The 13,024-nt window shown below is 33.6% G+C and overlaps 1 protein-coding gene across 7 annotated transcripts in view; it reads right to left on the bottom strand.

Annotated features, from left to right (window-relative positions):
* Positions 1 to 13,024, bottom strand: part of CDH18 (cadherin 18) — a 1,109,578-nt gene that overhangs the window by 504,821 nt on the left and 591,733 nt on the right. For 6 of the 7 annotated variants that reach the window (XM_063811379.1, XM_063811380.1, XM_526963.8 and 3 more), the window contains one exon: positions 11,994 to 12,112. The exons of the other annotated variant lie outside the window; for it this stretch is intronic. The gene's annotated coding sequence lies outside the window, so the exon portion shown is untranslated. The remainder of the gene's footprint in view (positions 1 to 11,993; positions 12,113 to 13,024) is intronic. 7 annotated transcript variants of the gene reach the window in all.

The following is a 13,024-nucleotide window of genomic DNA, read 5'->3' as shown; positions in this document are numbered from 1 at the left end:
TCAAAAGAAGACATTTATGCAGCCAAAAAACACATGAAAAAATGCTCACCATCACTGGCCATCAGAGAAATGCAAATCAAAACCACAATGAGATACCATCTCACACCAGTTAGAATGGCGATCATTAAAAAATCAGGAAAGAACAGGTGCTGGAGAGGATGTGGAGAAATAGGAACAATTTTGCACTGTCGGTGGGACTGTAAACTAGTTCAACCATTGTGGAAGTCAGTGTGGCGATTCCTCAGGGATCTAGAACTAGAAATACCATTTGACCCAGCCATCCCATTACTGGGTATATACCCAAAGGACTATAAATCATGCTGCTATAAAGACACATGCACACGTATGTTTATTGTGGCACTATTCACAATAGCAAAGACTTGGAACCAACCCAAATGTCCAACAATGATAGACTGGATTAAGAAAATGTGGCACATATATACCATGGAATACTATGCAGCCATAAAAAAGGATGAGTTCATGTCCTTTGTAGGGACATGGATGAAATTGGAAATCATCATTCTCAGTAAACTATCACAAGGACAAAAAACCAAACACCGCATGTTCTCACTCATAGGTGGGAATTGAACAATGAGAACACATGGACACAGGAAGGGGAACATCACACTCTGGGGACTGTTGTGTGGTGGGGGGAGGGGGGAGGGATAGCATTAGGAGATATACCTAATGCTACATGAGGAGTTAATGGGTGCAGCACACCAGCATGGCACATGTATACATATGTAACTAACCTGCACATTGTGCACATGTACCCTAAAACTTAAAGTATAATAAAATAAAAAAAGAAGGTGTCCTAAAGAGTTTATAAATTAACACCTTATTATAGTAATATAAACATTTAAAAATCCAAGAATGTTTTACATCCAATAAGTTTAAGGAATAGAACAGTATAAGACAGTGGAGAAGATCTGCTCATTGGTGGAAATAAAAGACCAGATTAGAGGTTAAAGGACTGAGCTAGATACATGGAGCAATAAAATTACATGAGTGATAACCATGAAAGTTGATGAGCTGAACAGGGGAGTGAGAAACAAATGGTCAGTAAATAACCATTGAGAAACACCTACAGCTCCAGGGCAGCACGAATAAAAAAGGCTCAGAATGAAATAGACAGAAAGAAGCAAATTCATCAATGAATAAATTATAGTATTAATATATACTATATATAAATATCACAAGAATATAAACATAAGTATTTTTCCTAAAAATTACTGATACTGCCATGGTACAGTCATCTTTATATTTATAATTTGTTAATAATAAATGTCATGCATTTCCATATTTAAAATTAAATTTAGCAATAAGAGAGGATATCCTTCTGTTCAATATATATTTAAGCATTTTACACTTTTGCAGGAATATTTTTCATTTAAGATCACAAGTGAAAAATCAAACTTTTAAAATATAGTTAGGTAAATTGGTATATTATATAGGAAACTCCCTAAATCATTATCTTAAGGTTTTGGAACTATTACTGTATTACGTTTTCTTTTAAAAGGCTATGTAGTGTTGTGGGTAAACCGATGACAACTATAAAAAACCTAAATGAAGAAATATTTAAATGCTAAGTTCACGAGACTCATGGGAATACAGTTCATAAGATTTTTTGAAAATCCCTATCAGGAAAATAATTATTCATACATTTATTTATACCGTAAAATAATATTTAATCTTTGAGATTAAATATTATTCTACATATATTAAATATATATGATATATGTGTTTAAAATAATAAAGAAGATAGAAAAAAATAGAATTTTAGTGAAAACTAACTTGTTGACATATATAGGTAATACAGAAAACTTTTTAAAAACAGATAGTGAAGAATATCTCCATTGGAGACGGAGTGATGCTATTTTACAAGAAAACAAAATACATTATTAAAGTTTGTGCAGCAATCCCATATTTCTTCTCTAGCTGCTGGAGCATAAGTCTTTCTTATTTTTAGATTTTATTCTAAAAGAAATATATTTTTAACATGATGTCTTAAAAATAGCTCATTTTAAAGCAAATTAATCCATTTTAACCCTAATTAAAGCAAAGCATGCTTATTGATGAAATGCTAGTCTACCAGACAAAAATAAAGTAAAATTCTGAAAATATTCAGAATATATAATAGAACTGGTATCCAGTTTGCTTGTTCTCAAGTAAATATCATAAAAATAACATTTTCCAGTATAAAATAACCATTAAAATAGAAGTACTCAAAAGTGACTTGCACCTTCAATTGTTCAAGAGCTAGTGTATAGGGATGAATTCACATACATCACTTATAAACCTAATCAGCAAAAAAAGTTCAATGCCACAGAAAAGTTTTGTTAGAAGCAAAGTTTAAAATATATTACCAGAGCTTCACATATTACTTTAATGTATATATAAAAAGATAGTTTGTTTAAAAGAATGAAAGGCAACAGAAAGATCATTTGCGAAACTTGGTACATCAGTGGAGGTTATTGGTCATTAAAACATACTATGAAACATAAAACATACCATGAAACCTACTATATGAAAGCCAAATACTGCATGTTCTCACTTATAAATGGGAGCTAAATGATGAGAACATATGGACACATAGAGGAGAACAACACACACTGGGACCTTTCCGAAGGTGGAGGGTGGAAGGAGGAAGACAGGATCAAGAAAAACAATTAATGAGTACTATGCTTAATACCTGGGTGATGAAATAATTGGTACAACAAACCTCCATGACACAAGTTTACCTATGTAACAAACCTAACTTGTGCCTCTAAACTTAAACGTTAAAAAAAAAAAAAAAAAAAGAGAGAGAGAGAAAGAAATGTGAATCGAGGTGATCTGCCAAATAGTGCAATAATTTAGCTTCACCATCGGAGTCTCCATTATACCAGTAAGAACTACATATAAAGGGAAACCTATTCAAGTTTTAAAAAATACAAACGTGCTTTCTGAGGTCTAAACTACCATTCTTTGGTTGTCAATAACTGTATTTGTACTAAGTAAACAAAGATGATACAAAGAAAATGCGATATTCTTTTGGTGGTGGCATTATCTGCAAATGGCATTTCAAACCTGATTCATGCTTTAAATATGATGAACAAATTGAATGAGTTTGTTTATTTTTAGCACAGCCTTTGTTTTTCTCATTTATATATTATCCTCACAAGTTGCAAAGCAAAATTTGTTTCCTTAGCATCTTGAAATAAATATACTTAGTCTATTGTATTTATACTGCATCTTACCATTCTACTTGCAAAACTATTAAAGTAAATCAAGAAAATGTTCACTAAATGTCAAAATTACTAAGTCTATAAATTCAGAAAGCTTTTCAATTTTCTACCATTGAAAGTCTGCATCCAAATGGTAAAAGTTGTTTTCAAACAGTTAGAAAAATGAAGGCGGTGCATTATCAATAAAGCGAAAGTGGCAAATTAAAACAATTGATGGCTCCAGTTTAAGAGTATGAATGTTCACTGCATTATTCTTTCAAATTTTACTGTAGTTTTAAAGATTAAAAATATAGCTTGGGGAATAATACAATGAGATACCACTACATACCTGCCAAAATGACTAAAATGAATAAGACAGACAATAACAAAAATATATCTCATAATGGTGTAGGAGCATAAATTAGTAGAACCACTTTGGCATATGATTTGTCTTTATCTATTAAAGCTGAATATATACATAACTTATAACAATTCTACTTACAATATACACTCAGGAAAAAGGCACACATATGTTCTCCAAAAGTCAAATACAAGACTGTTCATAGTTATATTATTTGTAATAGTTTTTAATATAAATAGTAAATAGAATAGTAGTAAATAGTAAATACAACAGTAAATATACCATAAATTATCCATTCTACTACTGAAGGGCTTTTGCGCCATTTCTATTATTATGTCAAGTAATAGTCAATAATATTAATTAATAATATTACAGTTAATCGTTAATAAAAGAAATGGCACAAAAGCCTTTCAGTAGTAGAACAAATAACTTATGGTATATTTATAAAATGGAATAATCTACAGGAATGAAAATGCAGAAAAAACTGATTCATTCCACAAAATGGATGCTTTTAACAAAAGTAATGTTAAAAAGCCAATGGAAAAACACTGTGGAAATATTTTTCAATGGAAAAATACTGTATAATTTGGTTTATTTTAAATACACAGGCAAACGCCACATATAATGTTAGCAGTGAGGATAAAAAGGTTATATCTGGGGAAGAGAATAGGACTGTAAAAGTGCAAAAGGTAGGCTTCAGGAATGCAGGTAATATTCCATTTTGTAAGAGTGGTGGTTACCTGTGTATGGTATTCACTTGTGTCCTATTATCTATGTACGATGTACTTCAGATTTATTTTCTGAGATATAGTATGGGCTGTGCGGCAGGAAATCTCTTAAACCTTGGAAATCCAAAGGTAAGTGAATGCTCAATATCCTGGGTTAAGGAAGGTTTACTTTTTACTTGGAGGTGAGAAAAAAGGAAAGGAATAAGCTAATAAACAGTATTGAAGAACATGAAAAAAGTTGGCTAGTGTGATAGAGAACTACTTTAGGGAAAAGGGTTCTGTTTTTAATAGGATGAGAAGAGCATGAAGGACAAGAAGCTTACCATAAAAAATATGAGAGAAGGACATTTCAGACTAAAGGAACAAGCCAGTTCAACTGCTTAGCATATTTGAGGAAGGGAAAGTATAAAACTGTCACTTAATGAGCATAGATAGGGATCAAGCTGGAGAGGAAGGCTAGATGAGAATATAAAAAGTTTTTGAGGTGATGGCAAGAATTTAGCCTCCTGTTTTTCATATTGGGATCCTTGGAAGAGTTTTGAAAGAGAGGAACAACATCTATTGATTTACACTTAGAGGGAGTATTTGCTGATTGTCATATGAATATATGAATGATTCGAGAAGGGTATTTGATGATGCAAGCCAAATGAAATAAATCATTATAGAAGAGATAATGGTGATTTGAACCAGTAGGGTGGTAGCAAAGATACACATAGTGAACATATTTTTAAAATATTTTAGGGTTAGAACATATAGGATCTGACAGTGGTAGGAGGTATAAGGGTCACAAAGGTGTAAAGGATCTTTCTCAGTTTTCAGACTGGTACAAATGGGATCATTTACTCAGATGTCAGAAACATGTTAAATCTGAGCAGAGTAAATAGGCGGTGTTGTCCCTGGATGTGTTTTAAAGATGGAAGTTTCCACCAATTTGGGAGGCCGAGGCGGGCAGATCACTTGAGTTCAGGAGTTCGAGACTAGCCTGGCCAATGTGGTGAAACCCCGTCTCTACTAAAATACAAAGATTAGCCAGGCATGGTCATGTGCACCTGTAATCCCAGCTACTTGGGAGGCTGAGGCAGAATCCAGGAGGCAGAGGTTGCAGTGAGCCGAGATCACACCATTGCACTCCAGCCTGGGCGACAGAATGAGATCCTGTCCCCAAAAAAAAAAAAAAAAAAAGATGGAAGTTTCCAGAGCACACTTATGGGAAGGACCATTAGAGAGTGATACTTTAATGATGTAACCAATTAAAGAGAGAAGTCAGGGAGGGTATGGGGACAGAATCCTGAGAAGGAGGTGCAGATATAGCAGGCGTTGTCCTTCATTATAATTTGAATAGAGGCAAGAGATAGGAATATTGGCACTAGTTCATATAGATTGGTGGAAGTGAGCTTGTCACTGTCCCGTTGATTTAGCAAATTTATTTCTGAAATGTGATATGAGCCCATCAGCTGGGATCCAGGGTGCAGGGCGTGTGGGTGCTGGCCTGTGAAGAGGCATTATGGATGGAAGAGGAAAGCTGGGCATGCTCCATTCTGACCCGGCTACTTTTAAGTAAGTGTGTCCCGTAGGGCCATCTAGGAACTTCTATGACTTAAATGTACTCTTCTACAAAATGAAGTTAACAATATCTACCTACACTCCTGTGCAGTAGGCCAAGAAGGAAATGTCATATAAAAAACGATTACTACATGTTGAGGTTCCAGAGAAAACTGGCAGTTAATCTGGTTGACTATGCATGCACAAGTAAATTATAAATGATACATTATATAAATATAACATTAACTAAATCAATAAGTTATATAAAATCTGAGTTCAAAGTATACATTTTACTTAAATAATTTCTATGATTTTTTCAGCATACCATGTCTCCACATCGTACTTAATAAAAATTATGTTAAATTTGTATATTTTTGTACAATGAAATTCATTTTCCCAAAATAATATACTTTTATGTGTCATAAAACTGTAATTTTCTTAGGTAGTGATTTTTAAATAAAATTCAATATGTTGGGAAAAAATTGAGTAGTGCTAGATGAAAAATAAGTATGAAGAAAAGTAAATGATGAGGTTTGTAGGAGGATTGTGTACTACAAAAATATCTGAGTGAAGGTATTTTCAATGAAAGGCAAGGTCTAGGTTGAGCATTTAGAGCAGAAAGTTCAATAACAATTAAACACGATTTGATTTGAGGCAATTGTTATTTTAAATATTTTATGTCTCTCAGGAAATCAAATTTTTATAAATAATACTTTTTTGCAGTTGGTAATAAATTAGAGATATAAACACATATTAGCTAAGAACAAACGATTATCGTAGAGTTTATTGATTAGAACAATCTGGTTTTTCCATTTAGTTAATGTGTTACTTTTTCATTTTAAATGTTTGGCATTTCTTTTAGTAAAAGAATGGGTATCATTTCTAGGATGCTGACAAAGTGTCCTAGTTTACTTCTTTCTGAAAGCACAATTTTACACTTGGAAGAGTCAGCACATCCAGGATGCTAATACCAAATTTAAGTGTTAAAAATACCTTTTTGCATACACATTAAATCGTCTTTAGCACTGGACTGAAAATGGAGTGAGATGCTTTCTCAGAGAAACAGCTATTCCTAACGGTTACTTATTTCCAGAGTCACAGTCACACAAGAACTGCCTCTGAAGTTGGCGAGAGCACCTCATCTGAAACGGTGATTCATACTTAGCAAATTTCGACCCAGTGAAATTCATATTCTATTGATTCTTATTGTTTCATGCTTCTTTTCCCTTTTATTACCTGAGTGAGTGTTAAATGGCTCAAATTAAATAATTCTTAATTAAACTTCCATAAATTCTGTTTAAAAACTCTGAAGAAAAACTATTTTAAATTTTACTTTACATAATACATTTAAAAGATCTAGGAAAATAAAGGTCTTTAGATATCACAGACAATGCAAAAAGCTCACAGATTCTGGCAATCTACATAATTACAAAAAAAGAGTTGAGGGGAAAAATACATTTTATCTACACACACACACACACAAACACGCACATACACACACATTTGTTGTTTCAGTACAGAGTGGACACAGTAGTAAACTAATGGTTATGACCTTTCAACAATCTCGAAGAATCACCAATTGAAGATTGTCAACTGCAGTATTTCAGGGAAGAAATATGGACTTAGTCTTACTGAGGGGTTTCAGAAGATCAGATGGCTCTATTACTCAGGCATATTCTTTAGTAGTATAAGGTAGATGGTCTCCGAAAAAAGAGGATTAATGAGGACTGGAGGGGATTGGGAGGATTAGAAAGATTGGTAGAATCCAGAGTGACAGAGGAAAGAAATAATATTGTTAGAAATATAATGATATAGAGTTGAAAATAGGAAAACAAAAGAATACCTACAAATTTCAAAGGATAAGACTAACTTATGGCAACATGACAGGATATAAAGACAGAAACAGGGATGAAAATGAGTTACGAGGCAAAAATAAAGACAAGAACACATCAGATTGACATATTGTTTTGTAGAGATTTTAATGATCTAATATTAAGTAAGGATTAAGTAGAGTAGTATGGGTTAAATAACACCTGATTTTTAAAAAGCTGAATAAAATTAATGTTTGCATGTTTAAATATATATGTTTTTCAGGTTTATGGAAAAAGGTGTAAGTGGATAAACAAAGTATTAATTTGTGGATATATAGTTTGTAGATATTTCAGCTCAGTGGGATTGAAGAAAGGGAAACAAAGTATAATTTGACTTGTTACAATAAACACCTGTCACTTAAGAAATTAAAAGAACAAAAAAAAAATTCAGGAAAGTAAACATGTAAGAGAAAAACAAAATGGCACTTCCTTGTGTGCAAGAAATGAACACATTATTGGGAGTTGGTTCTGCTTATGAGTACCCAGCCAGGTTCTTTGGAAGCAGATCAGATGCTGACGTAATCTCGGCAAACTGGTGCTTTCACAGGCTTTGCAGTTAGCTGAAGTTATTCCCCAAAGCTTTGGCTAATTTGCAAGTTTTTTATTACCTAGAATTCAATTATTTGAATGAGGCACTCTGATAAAGAATACAGAAACTCAGATGGACAATTTGTGCCAGTATTTCCAACATCACCAATAAGCCAGATTAAAGAAGACTGGTATATGTCACCCCATTTGCATACTCCATCATGTCTAGGATTGTTTCATGTGCAGGCAGGCAAATCATATGACTGCTTTTAGAATCCTATGCTAAAGAGGGCTTTTATAACCAGGTATAAGCAAACAATATCCATGAGACATTTTAAAGAAAGAAAGAAAATTGATATTAGCCAAATTTAATTAATTTGCCTTAATCCATTCTTTTATTTTTTAATACCCTTGAAATTTGACATTTTTCTATGAACATTTTCATAGGTGTTATGATTTAAACATCAGATAAGGCCATTCAAACTGGAAGGATAAATTTTTCCCTATTTAGCAGTTTTTAAAAGGTTGAGCAACATTCTAGTCTCTTAGTTAAAAATTAGTTTGATCAGTAAACACAGATTTCTATATTCTCATTCTAAGCCAATCTTTGTTAATTATATGAGGTTACATTTTTTAATTGAGCTATAGAATATTCTACTATGATTGAATTCACTTTTTTAAATGACATTGTGCAAAAGTTGAGTAACTATTTCCTGCACTACAAAAGTAAAAAGCAGAGAGGGTAATATGTTTCTTTTGCAAATATTCTATATTTTACTTTGTTTATTGTTTGCATGGATGAATAATTTACCTAAGACTGTACAAAATAATTCAATACTATTTTAATCATGTTTGGACACAGAAACTGGAAGTTCAATAAACTCACATAAACAGTAATAATATATAATTACTAGAGATAAGAACGTATTCATTAGGGAGTATAAATTATTTTCTTTCATTAGGAGTAACATTTACCTTCTTTTTGAGGCAACTAGCATCCTTCAGGAAACTAAGCTTTGGGTTTCATATGACTTTTTCATCAATTTAATTTTGAGCAATATAACAATTCCAGACTGATAGTATAATTATTACAGATTAAATAACTTTCTATATGTTTCTCCTTGGAAAATTCACATGATGTGCTGTTTATTTATATGCAGGAACTTCAGAAACCTCAATATGCTAGTTTTATTAGTTTTCCATTGCCAGAAAGCACCACAAATTTAGTGCTTTAAAAAAACACTAAGTTATTATCTTGCAGCTCTGTTGGTAAGAAGTCTGACATAAGTCTCAACTGAGCTAAAATCAAAGTGTTAGCATGGCTGTATTCCGTTCTAGAGGTACTAGGGGAGAATCCATTTCCTTTGTCTTTTCCAGTTTCTGGATGCTGACCAAAGCACTTGGCCCTCTTCCTTCATACTCCAAACCAGCAAAATCAGATTGAGTCCTTCTCACATGATCACTGTGTCCTCCTCTCTTCCTCCCTCTTTCACTTTTAAAGAGCCTTGGGATTACATTGGACCCACCAAGTTTATCCAGGATCATTTCCCTACTTTAGGCTCTCTGATAGACAACCTTAATTCCATCTGCAATCATAACCCTCCACTGCCATGTAATATAATCACAAGTTACAGCGATTAGTATGTGAACATCTTGGGGACCATTATGCTGCCTACCATGCTAGCATTCAAGGTAGTCACATGCAGCACTTATACATTAATATGTTTGAAGTATTGTTGTAACTTCACTCATAGAGTGAGTTTCAGAAGCTACTTCACTTAGTTTATCTTAGAATACAAATATTCTGAGTGAAGCTTGGTTGATAAAGAACTAGCTAATCAAGCTGATTATAGTCTCTTAAGTTTAATAAGGTGTGATTATAAAGTCATAAGGTGATTGTTGGTGGGGATGGAGTGTGTGTGTGTGTGTGTGTGTTGAAGCAGAGTGTGTCTTGGGATAGTTGTATGAAGGAATACTTTAATTCGTATGAACAATGCTGAAATAATGTTGCAATATAGTAATCTTGTATATTTGCTAAAATATCAGTTTCACAACTTAATCACCTCAGACCTTCTGCTGAAACTGTAGATTTATATCTCAGTTCCTAATGATTTACCTTGCACTTAAAAGTCTGGGCATAAATCACTAGGAAATGGCAAGGTAAAAACATATGGTCTTTTAATTGATATATTGGCTGGGGAAACTTCATATTTTGTCTACTCTTCTTTTACTATAATCATTTGTAGCATAAATTGGGGTTGACAGGAAACAACATTTTAAAAGAATTAGTACTAAATGAGATATAGTTTATGCTGCTACCTAGTCAGATCTGAAAAAGCAATAATTATAGCACCCAATTTAGGTAAACCTAATAAATATAATAGAAGATAAAAATACGTTGACTAATAAAATACATAGATGATTAAATGAGTACTTTGTGGCAATAGTTGTTTTTATGGCATCAAGAATGTTCCATTTGTTTCTAATAGCAGATTCACATTGAGGTAATAAAAGCCATCTACGACAAACCCACAGCTAACATAATACCGAATGGGGAAAAGTTGAAAGCATTCCCTCTGAGAACTGGAACAAGACAAGGATGCCCACTCTCACCACTCAGCTTCAACATAGTACTGGAAGTCCTAGCTAGAGCAATCAGACAAGAGAAAGAAATAAAGCATCGAAATTGGTAAAGAAGAAGTCAAACTGTCACTGTTTGCTGATGATATGATTGTTTACCTAGAAAACCTTAAAGACTATTCCAGAAAGCTCCTAGAACTGATAATATAATTCAGCAAAGTTCCAGATACAAAATTAATGTACGCAAATCAGTAGTTCTTCTATACACCAACAGCGACCAAACAGAGAATCAAATCAAGAACTCAACCCCTTTTACAACAGCAAAAAACAAAACAAAACAAAACTTAGGAATATACTTAACCAAGGAGGTGAAAGACCTCTACAAAGGAGAACTATAAAACACTGCTGAGAGAAATCACAGATGACACAAACAAATGGACTCACCTTGAATATAGAATGATTTACATAAATACATACATCAGAAAAAGTAAGCAACCACAAAAATTTTAAGATGATTTTTTTAATTAAGGAAATACACTCTTTATACCTAAAATAAAAATTCCACTAAATATATATTGAATATGTGTTCATATGTATTTGTGAGTTTCCATTTCCATAATTTAAATGTATTTCAAGACAGTGTCTTCCTTGAAGTCCATCTTCCCAGGCTTCAAGACAGTCACTCACCGGAGCTTCCCCCTCCCACTACAGCTACTCCTTAGTTGCCAGTTTCTCCCCATCTTTTGAACCCACAGGTGTTCGTTGCTCCAATTCCAGGCCGTTATGTTTTTAACATTTTCTCTCATATTCAGTCTCTTCATTTTAAGTGCAATCTAATATTGCATACAAATTTGTATTTTATACCCGCACCACAAAGCTCTCCCTGCAACTCCACAGTTGCGTATTCCATTGACTGCATTTTATCCCCACTTGGACATCTCAATCAATATATGTGCAAAACTCAGGTCTTTACTTCTACTGCCTCTCTCCTTCTCCTGCCCAACTTGATTCTCCTCAATTATTTTGCTTCTTAGGGAATATTAGTTGCAGCCCTCTTATTGTGTAGGATACAAATATCACAATTTATCCTTTCACATCACTTTCCCCCATCAGACTTATATCTTAAGCAGTATCATATCCTGCCAACTTTATTTTCATGATAAATACAGAATCAAACCTTTTCTCTCAATCTCCACTGCTGTCACTCTGCTGCAGACATCATCATCTCTCCCCAGAATTCTTGGGATAGATCTGTAACTGGCTCCCTGTTTCTGTTCTTGCTCCTCTTCAGTCTATCTGCAACAGAGTGACAAGAGTTTCTTGTTGAAATACAGATCAGATAATGTCACGTCTCTGCTCAGAATGATCAAATACCATTCATACTCTTGTAGGAAAAATCCAAAGTTCTTAAACAAATCTACAGGATCTACACATGATCGGGTTTCTATTATTTCTTAACATTATCACCTCCTGTATGCTATTTGTTAGTCCATTTTCTGCTGCTATAACAAAACACCACAGAAAGAATAATTTATAAAGAGCAGGCATTTATTTCCTCACAGTTCAGTTGTGGAGGCTAAGAAGTCCAGGATTGAGGCACTGGCATCTGGTGAGGGCTTTCTTGCTGGGTCTTCATGTTGTGGCAAGAGGAAGTGAACCCACTCCCAAAAGCTCTCTTAATAAGGGCTGTAATTCACATCCTTATGACCTAAGCATTTTTCAAAAGATGCCACTTCTCAAAATTGTTGCATTGGAGGTAAAGTTTCCAAGACATGAATTTTGAGGGACACATTCAGATCATAACACTCCATTTCAATTATTTCACTCAGCTCTGCTGTTCTTGTTATGTGTCAGATAGCCAGGGGTGCTCCTTCCCTAGGGCTTTTGCACTTGCTTTTCACTCTCCCTGGAATATGGTTCCTGAGACAGCAACATGGTTCATATCCACACTTCCTCCCAGGCTTCCTAGCCAAATAGATAAAATATCAAACCACCATCTATCTCTTGACAATTTTTTTCTGCATCCCTTTTTCATTTTTTCTCTTTAACAATTTTCTACAAATACTACAAAATACTAATTATGCCCTTGTTTACCAGCTTTCTTCCCAAACAGATGGCAACCTCCATGAATGAATGAATACAAAATTTTAATTTACTATATAACAGGAAAAATATAATTTAATATGCAATTGGATTTTATTTTTGCTT

This window comes from Pan troglodytes, chromosome 4 (genome assembly GCF_028858775.2).
Source record: "Pan troglodytes isolate AG18354 chromosome 4, NHGRI_mPanTro3-v2.0_pri, whole genome shotgun sequence".
Taxonomy (NCBI): domain Eukaryota; kingdom Metazoa; phylum Chordata; class Mammalia; order Primates; family Hominidae; genus Pan; species Pan troglodytes.
The sequence above is the reverse complement of the archived record's forward strand: the minus strand, read 5'-3'. Positions and strand labels throughout refer to the sequence as shown.